General features: G+C 39.4%; 2 long non-coding RNA genes across 6 annotated transcripts in view; one reads left to right on the top strand and one right to left on the bottom strand.

Moving 5' to 3' along the window:
* LOC136263695 (uncharacterized) overlaps nucleotides 1–2501 on the top strand; it is a 5963-nt gene extending 3462 nt beyond the window's left edge. The window contains exons 2-5 of one of the 3 annotated variants that reach the window (XR_010704745.1): nucleotides 1564–1638; nucleotides 1807–1857; nucleotides 2284–2343; nucleotides 2400–2501. This is a non-coding gene — a long non-coding RNA (uncharacterized lncRNA). Of the gene's footprint in view, nucleotides 1–1563; nucleotides 1644–1806; nucleotides 1858–2283; nucleotides 2348–2399 lie in introns of all 3 variants that reach the window. The other 2 variants (XR_010704744.1, XR_010704746.1) reach the window with 2 other exon arrangements.
* Nucleotides 2502–5089: 2588 nt separating this feature from the next.
* LOC136264161 (uncharacterized) lies at nucleotides 5090–8464 on the bottom strand. Of its 3 annotated transcripts, none has more exons than XR_010704989.1 (7): nucleotides 8209–8464; nucleotides 6715–6846; nucleotides 5992–6071; nucleotides 5875–5922; nucleotides 5778–5828; nucleotides 5273–5332; nucleotides 5090–5211 (listed from the first exon to the last, which is right to left on the bottom strand). It is a non-coding gene; the product is annotated as an uncharacterized lncRNA (long non-coding RNA). The 3 variants fall into 3 exon arrangements; XR_010704990.1 differs by having other exon boundaries at nucleotides 5277–5332; XR_010704991.1 differs by lacking the exon at nucleotides 5273–5332.
* Between the last annotated feature and the right edge of the window lie 17 nt (nucleotides 8465–8481).

The following is an 8481-nucleotide window of genomic DNA, read 5'->3' as shown; positions in this document are numbered from 1 at the left end:
CTAGGTTATTGAAGGTGCAGGTGACTGAGTCACAGTTCGCTGATGACCTTGCTTTGTATGCTGTAACTCGTACAGCCTTTGAGTCAGTTTGTAAGAGATTTGTACAAGTGGCAAGTTTTTATGGTCTGACTGTTAGCTTGCCTAAGACAAAAGGTTTGGCGGTGGGAGCCGCAGTTGGTGAGGGTGATGATTCCCCAGTGGTGGTTGAAGGTGGTGAGATGGAAATGGTGAGAGATTTTACTTATTTAGGCTCCAAGTTGTCTAGTGATGGTGAGATCACTGCAGAGGTTAGCTGTAGAATTGCTAAGGCTTCCAAAGCCTTTGGTTGCTTGAGGGTACCAATCTTCCTCAATCGCACTCTCTCCATTAATACTAAGAGAGTTGTCTATAAGGCTGTGGTGATTTCTATTTTGCTATATGGAGCAGAGACATGGACTCTGAAAGCTCCTGATGTGAGAAGGCTAACCACATTTGACAACCGTTGTGTACGAACAATTTTGGGTGTGTCTAAATTCCAACAATAGCAAAATCATATTACTACCCAACAGTTATCTGGACAGTTTGGCCTGTATTGGTCGATAGCTGATTTTGTTTTGGATCAAAGGTTACGGTGGCTTGGTCACCTGGGCCGTATGAGTAGTGACAGATTTCCAAAGCAACTTTTGTTTGGAGAGCTATTGAAGAAAAGGCCATTTTATGGTGCCAAGAAGCGATGGAGGGATGAAGTGATGTCTGACTTAAGGGCAATTAGTGTTGAGGATTGGTATGTGGTATGTCAAGATCGTGAAAGGTGGTCTAACTTGTGTGCAATAGCTGTTGATGAGGTAGCACGGTGTAGGGAAGGAAATACTTGTGCTGCCAACAGAGCATCCCAGGAAAGAAATTTTCCTTGCATTTGTGGAAGACGTTTCAAACGCCAAGGAGATCTGACAAGACATCGTCATTTCTGTGATGTGTACAGTTCGTCACTAGCCCAGGATTCGTCCTGAGGCTCCGCTAATCATGGTACTTGCTGCCGTGGGCGGCTTCCAAGGTGTGTGTGTGTGTAGAGTTCGGTGTACGTGTACGTGTGTGGTGTGTGCATGTGCGCGCGCGTATGTGTGTGTGTAGGTGTATGTGTGTGTGTGTTTGTGTGTGTTGTGTGTGCTTAGTGTATGTGTGTAGTATGTATGCAGTGCTTGTAGGACATCTGACATTTTCCGGCCGAAATTTGTGTTTGTCCTTGCATATTAGCAAGGATTGTGTATGTGTGTGTAGTGTACTGCATGTGTATATTGTAATGTAGTGTATATGTGTAGTGTAGTGCGTGTGTGAGAGTATTGTAATGTAGTGCATGTGTGTAGTGTGTGTAATGTAGTGTAGTGCGTATGTGTGTAGTGTAGTGCGCATGTGTGTAGTGTGTGTGTTTGTCCATGAATATCTGCATATTCATTGAAGGGTTAGTAGGAAAGGCACACAACTGTTCATGTAATTGAAGTGTTATGCAGATACCCTGGGTTGGTATTTGACCATTAATGTGGTAGCTATTTCATATTGTGTTTGCTGTGCTAATTTTAATCACAGTGTGGCTACAAGGAACTACAAGCATGATATCAGTGATGTGTGATGGTCTGGTGTCACCAGCATGATGCAAACTCTGTAAGGTGGGTGTGTTAGAAGTATTGTTGCTATAGTAACCATTGATGATTGTCAAATGTTTATGATTTACATAGCCGGTACCAGCTGTTGGACATATAACCAACCTACGATGACTTATCCAGATATGCAAAAAGGTGTGTCCACAATGACTATATCATTCACTCCTAGGTACAGCTTTTCAAGAAAAGTGAAGAGGGGAGCAAATCCAGCAATTGTTCAGTGAGTTGAGTTTTTTGGCTGTGCAGTACATAGCACATCTACCTGTATGTAAATCAACAGTTTGTTTCTGTTTCCTGTCCTATGAATGTTTGGCTTACATACTTAATAAATACTTAGGTTTAAAGGAAGAAAATTCATCCCTCCTGGAGGAGATTGAGTGTTGTGCTCGACTAGACATTGGGTGGCCTGCAGTTCAAATCTTGGGGTAGGAGGAATTTTTTCCTTTCTTTGCCCCTTTTCTGTTACACCTTATTGTTAGCTAGGTAATCATTTAAAGTCTCCAGTTCCTGTTAGGTTAGGGAATCCAAAGGCTGCAGCACACGTTACTGTCAGACCTTCAGTGCTGGTCACTGTAAAGCTCAAATACACATTGCATACTTTTGTGTTGTCAATAGAAATTGTGCGTAACTAATTCTTTCCTTGTAGTTGAGCTACGTGATTAGTTGAGACTCAGTCAACACCTGCTCACAGAAATGATTTATTTGTGTAAGTGAACTGTACTAGTGCAAGACATATTAAATGTATGGTTTTTCCCCATGTAGCTGTTGAGGATTGGCATTGTGACAGACGGTAATAGCTGCTACCTAATTATGTGTTTTTGTTCCATTTGATATTTACTATACTTTGACTTTATAATTTTGTCGGGTTAGCTAGTAGTAAAGTGAGTGGTGCAGGGGTTAAGTCACCACATCTATCGTGGTAGTTTACTTTTATGTATTATATTTAATACATTCAGCTAAAGGAAATCACACGCACGCACGCACACAAACACACAAACACACACACACACATGACCATAACGGAAAGTGTCTGAGCTGATACACTCCTTTGCATAACATCTAGATTCCTGGCCTCTTTCTAGGAAATTAGAAGGGGATTGTGATGATATTGACAGTCAAAACCGATATGTTCACATATAATATACAGTGTATAAATATGTATGTACACAGAGTGGAGTTTGTAAATAATCTGATATTGGAAATGGTGAAACATGACTTCACTTTACAATTTGTACCCGGAACAATCAATTGCAATCAATGTATATACATGTCTAATTTCAAGCCAACATTGTTGGCCTCAGTAGGCAGGTGACTGCTTTAAAACAGGTGAATTAATTGGCCTGGAGTACAACTTCTTCAGTTGAAAATTTTAAAGTTAATTGGTCTTTTTAGAAAGGTACCAGTGGTTTTTCTATACAGGTAGCCATTAAGACAGGTTCAACTGAATACTCCAATGAGGAGTCATATTATAATCAGTGCATAGTATTGGCAAGCAGTATCACCAAGGACTGATGGCAAATCTGTAATGGCATACGTCTAGGCATGAGGCTATTATGCTCCAAAAATTGAGCATTATGCTTTTGAGCAGTGCTCAAAAAAATCACCTATTATGCTTTTGAGAATTGCCCATTATTCCCAAAATTATGCCACCATAATTGGCTAATAATGCCAGTTTATTGCTGTATCAGACCATTTTCATTGATGTTTAGGCTTCAAATAGTCTTGAATTCTTTAGCTGGTTACTGTATTAGAGAATTTCATTTCAATATGACTGCTTTATTAGAGTAAATAATATTCAATGACTGTTCTATTAGAGTTTCTGACTGCTCTATTAGAGTATCTCGATCTTTTTTAACGGAATTGTACAATCTGCAGATTTTCCTACTGTTAAAGCTTTATAATCACCTCAAAATGCTAGCATAATTCCTGATTTCCACACATACCTATTATGCCCGAAATTATGCCAGCATAATCGCCGCATCCCTACATACGTCTGAATTGTGATACATTCATACACATGCGTATGTATTATTAGATAATATTATAGAGATGTGCATTGTTTGAAACACAAGGTTGACATGACTATACAGCTTATGTGGTAATATAATAGTATACAGGTTGTTCACACAACTTAGGAGATTCTCACAACTGCGTGTGGCTGCATAATAATGATTCTGAAGCAAAGCAGAGGATAAGTGTCAATAGAGTATATAGCTGCTGGCTTTGTATGCAGCTTGCAGTAACTTGTTATACTGACACCAACATTACACAATTTTGGTGTTTAATGGATATGAGAATTGATATTCAGAATAATTATGTTATCATACAGTCTGGCTATGCATTCATACCAGCTGGATTGATCATTTTGGAGGACAAAAGTGTATAGACCAAGTAATAGCTACTATAATGTACTGTACCACCATAAATCATGATGCAATTAAAAATGTGATAATTGATCATGATTCATAACAAAACAACTCATGACTACTTATTGCTATATACCTAGTTTTTCATGTCATAATTATATTTGCATGTAAAAAATAAAAAAAGCCATGTATCATATGCATGCATGGTCCTTATGCTATTATATATACATTTTCTATCTACATAATGTGTCTTCGTAACTATAATACTTGCAACTTATTGGCCGAATGTGATCCATTCACCTTGATCAGCTTGTTTGAATATATAATTATAACTAGACAGTATAAGTACCATGATTAAATGTTTTGAAGGATAATAACAATTGTAAGAATCTACTAAATTGTCACAGTAGAAAGTACTAGGAACTGATACACTATTACACTGTTACTACATTTGCTTGCTTTACAGTTTTTACACAATCAGTAATGGAAATGTGAATAATAAAGATCAATGATCATGATCAATAAAGCATGTACATGTTCTGGGAAACTAAGTTCAAGCTATATGTATGTCAACCCTACACAATGTACAGGTTTGTAATCTAATAATACATACACACGTACATAATGTATCAGATCTATAGTAGACGTTCAGGCATTTACAATTATAGAGCAGCCATCAGTCCTGCTTACCAATACCATGCACTGATCATGACTCCTCATTACAGTATAGTTTATTTTATATTTCATTCTTGACTGATTGTTCTGTATACATCATAGCCTTTAAACATTGTTAAGTGAATTTCACTGTTGCCAGATCAAAAACTCCACTCTGTGCATATACAACTTATATACACTAATGTCACATTACCAATATTAATTTTTTTCCTCATGCTATATGATACATATGAGTGAATAAGCTCAGACACTTGCAATTGCTGTTATGGTCATGTGCGTGTGATTTCTGTTAGTTGAATGTACAGTAAATACAATGTAAATTGCCTTAAACAATATATTCCCACGTGACAGTTGTTAGTGACTCAACCCCTGTACCACTGACTTTTATATACTACCAGTTAACCTGACATAATTAAAAAGTCAAAATATAGTAAATATCACATCAAGCAAAAAATAAAAATATTTGCATAAGTAAGTACAATAGGTTGTTCGTAGCAGCTATTACCATCTGTCACATTGCCAATCCTCAACAGCTACATGGGGAAAAAACTATGCATTTAATGCGCCTATATGTCTTGCACTAGTACAGCTCACCTACACAAATCATTTCTGTGAGCAGGCATTGACTGAGTCTCAACTAACCACGTAGCTCAACTGCAAGGAAAGCATTAGTTACACACAATTTCTTTTGACAACACACAAGTATGCAATGTGTGTAGAGGTACGTTATTGTTATTTGAGCTTTACAGTGACCAGCACTGAAGGTCTGACAGTAACATGTGCTGCAGCCTTTGGATTGCCTAACCTAACAGGAACTGGAGACTTTAAATGATTACCTACCTAACAATAAGGTGTAACAGAAAAGGGACAAAGAAAGGAAAAAATTCCTCCTACCCCAAGATTTGAACTGCAGGCCACCCAATGTCTAGTTGAGCGCAACACTCAATCTCCTCCAGGAGGGATGAATTTTCTTCCTTTAAACCTAAGTATTTATTAAGTATGTAAGCCAAACATTCATAGGACAGGAAACAGAAACAAACTGTTGATTTACATACAGGTAGACGTGCTATGTACTGCACAGCCAAAAAACTCAACTCACTGAACAATTGCTGGATTTGCTCCCCTCTTCACTTTTCTTGATAAACTGTACCTAGGAGTGAATGATATGGTCATTGTGGACACACCTTTTTGCATACCTGGATAAGTCATCGTAGGTTGGTTATGTGTCCCACAGCTGGTACCGGCTATGTAAATCATAAACATTTGACAATCATCAATGGTTACTATAGCAACAATACTTCTAACACACCCACCTTACAGAGTTTGCATCATGCTGGTGACACCAGACCATCACACATCACTGATATCATGCTCGTAGTTCCTTGTAGCCACACTGTGATTAAAATTAGCACAGCAAACACAATATGAAATAGCTACCACATTAATGGTCAAATACCAACCCAGGGTATCTGCATAACACTTCAATTACATGAACAGTTGTGTGCCTTTCCTACTAACCCTTCAATGAATATGCGGATATTCATGGACAAACACACACACTACACACATGCGCACTACACTACATTACACACACTACACTACACTACACACACATGCAGTATATTACAATATACACACGCACTGCACTACACTACACACGTGCACTACATTACAATACTCTCACACACACACGCACTACACTACACACATACACTACAATATACACACGCACTACACTACACACACATACACAATCCTTGCTAATATGCAAGGACAAACACCAATTTTGGCCGGAAAATGTCAGATGTCCTACAAGCACTGCATACGTACTACACACATACACTAAGCACACACAACACACACAAACACACACACACACAAATGCACACACACACACACACACATGCACGTACGCACACACATACACACTCACTACATGTACACTACACACACACACACACACACACACACACACACACACACACACACACACACACACACACACAACACACACACACACACACACACACACATACCTACACAGTGCTGGTTCACTAGATAGGCTCGAATATCCCAGTAGCTATGTACTAGTAACCCGCAGGAGGCTGCACCATGTCACACAGATGAAGGTGTGGGCACCTAAAGAGTCCCACCTGGACTATCACCTGCTGTGGGAGATAAGGACAGACACAGACATACAACTTTACACACTCACACATACACATGCTCATCACACACACGCACACACGTACGCACCGCATGCACATGCTACACACGCATGCAGTACACATGCATGGATCTATTGTATGGAAGTGACTCATTCTTTAACTACATACACTACAATATGTATTCACTAGTACTAGCATTCACATGCCTGTGTTTTTTCACATCTATAATTAATAATTACTGTACAAGCAAGTAAGAAAATTATAGTGCAGTGTGAATGTTGAAATAAAATTAGAATGCATCACATAAATTATAATCACTGACTAGTATATTTTTAATTGATGGCTTGTGACAAAATTATGTTCACACATCAGTATTTATAGTGCTTATTATGTTAGCAGCATGAGATATTGGTTGAAAATCAAGTGTAGCAACCCGCAGTATCTTTGGTAGATTGTAATTGTAATTCTTTAACAGGGGATCCACTCAGTAACTGAATACTGATTTTCAGTGCAGCCCAGTAAAGATTAAAAGATTACTGTAGCATAGTTGAAAAATTTTGAGAAAGTGAAACGTCATCACAAAGGATTAAAGCATGAAGATAGATTCACCAAAGCTGCACAAAAGAAACAAAAGAAAACAGCGCAAAGTAAAAGTACTAAGCCATAGGCAGGAGGATAGTTCAATCATGGTTCCTACGTTAGGACAGCTTTGGACTTAACAGGCCTGTGTGGAGGGTAGGGGTGAGTGGTAGGGGGCTGAACATTCATTGGTGCAAATTAAAGCATCTAAAAATGCTCCATGCTGGTGGGAAATAATACCAAATAAATACATAAATGGCAAAGTGTAGTCCCAGCTTGATACTAGTCAGTGACTGGAGGGACAGAAGACAGAGCCTGTACTACATTTTAATGCACTTGTCAATTTCATGCCCCACCCCCCCACCCCCGGGCGTCCCCACATCCCAGGTGGGGATTTGACATTGCTTCTTGTCCCCACCCCTGGGGCAATTGACATTTGTCCAATTCACTGACCGGTTTTCGGTAGTTGCATTTCTAAACAATAAAATCGCACTTGCTATAGCTATACAGGGCAAGTTTATTACTAGTTACATGCATGAAATATGTGCTTAGTCGCCCTTGAGGTGTCGTCAAATCCCCTACCTATAGGGGTGGGGACATAGTGGGGATTTGACAACCGATTTTGCCCCAGCAGTGGGGAATTTGACACCACGATTTGTCAAATCCCCTGTATTCCCCCACCCTCCCCGGGGGTGGGGGGGTGGGGCATGAAATTGACAAGTGCATAAGAACTTCACTTTAGCTATAAAGGCACAAAGTAGCTATATAAAACTAAACACGTACCTACACAAGCATCACTCAAATCCAACTGGTCCAGGTCAATCGACTCCGAGATGGACTCGCTCGCTGAGTATTCAGCACAGAACACTGTGGCACGATTGATTGTGGGAAGCCTAAAGCAGCGTAGCTAGTATACTGCTAATCACCCCGTATTCCAATACCGTACACTACTCTAGTGCTCGTATGGACCGATAGTCCAAACTAACGCACCATGTACCTTTGGACTATTTGTCCATGTACTTTAAGATAATAGGTTGGCCGGTCAGGTGTCTCTAT

This window comes from Dysidea avara, chromosome 8, assembly GCF_963678975.1.
Source record: "Dysidea avara chromosome 8, odDysAvar1.4, whole genome shotgun sequence".
NCBI classification, from domain to species: domain Eukaryota; kingdom Metazoa; phylum Porifera; class Demospongiae; order Dictyoceratida; family Dysideidae; genus Dysidea; species Dysidea avara.
The sequence above is the reverse complement of the archived record's forward strand: the minus strand, read 5'-3'. Positions and strand labels throughout refer to the sequence as shown.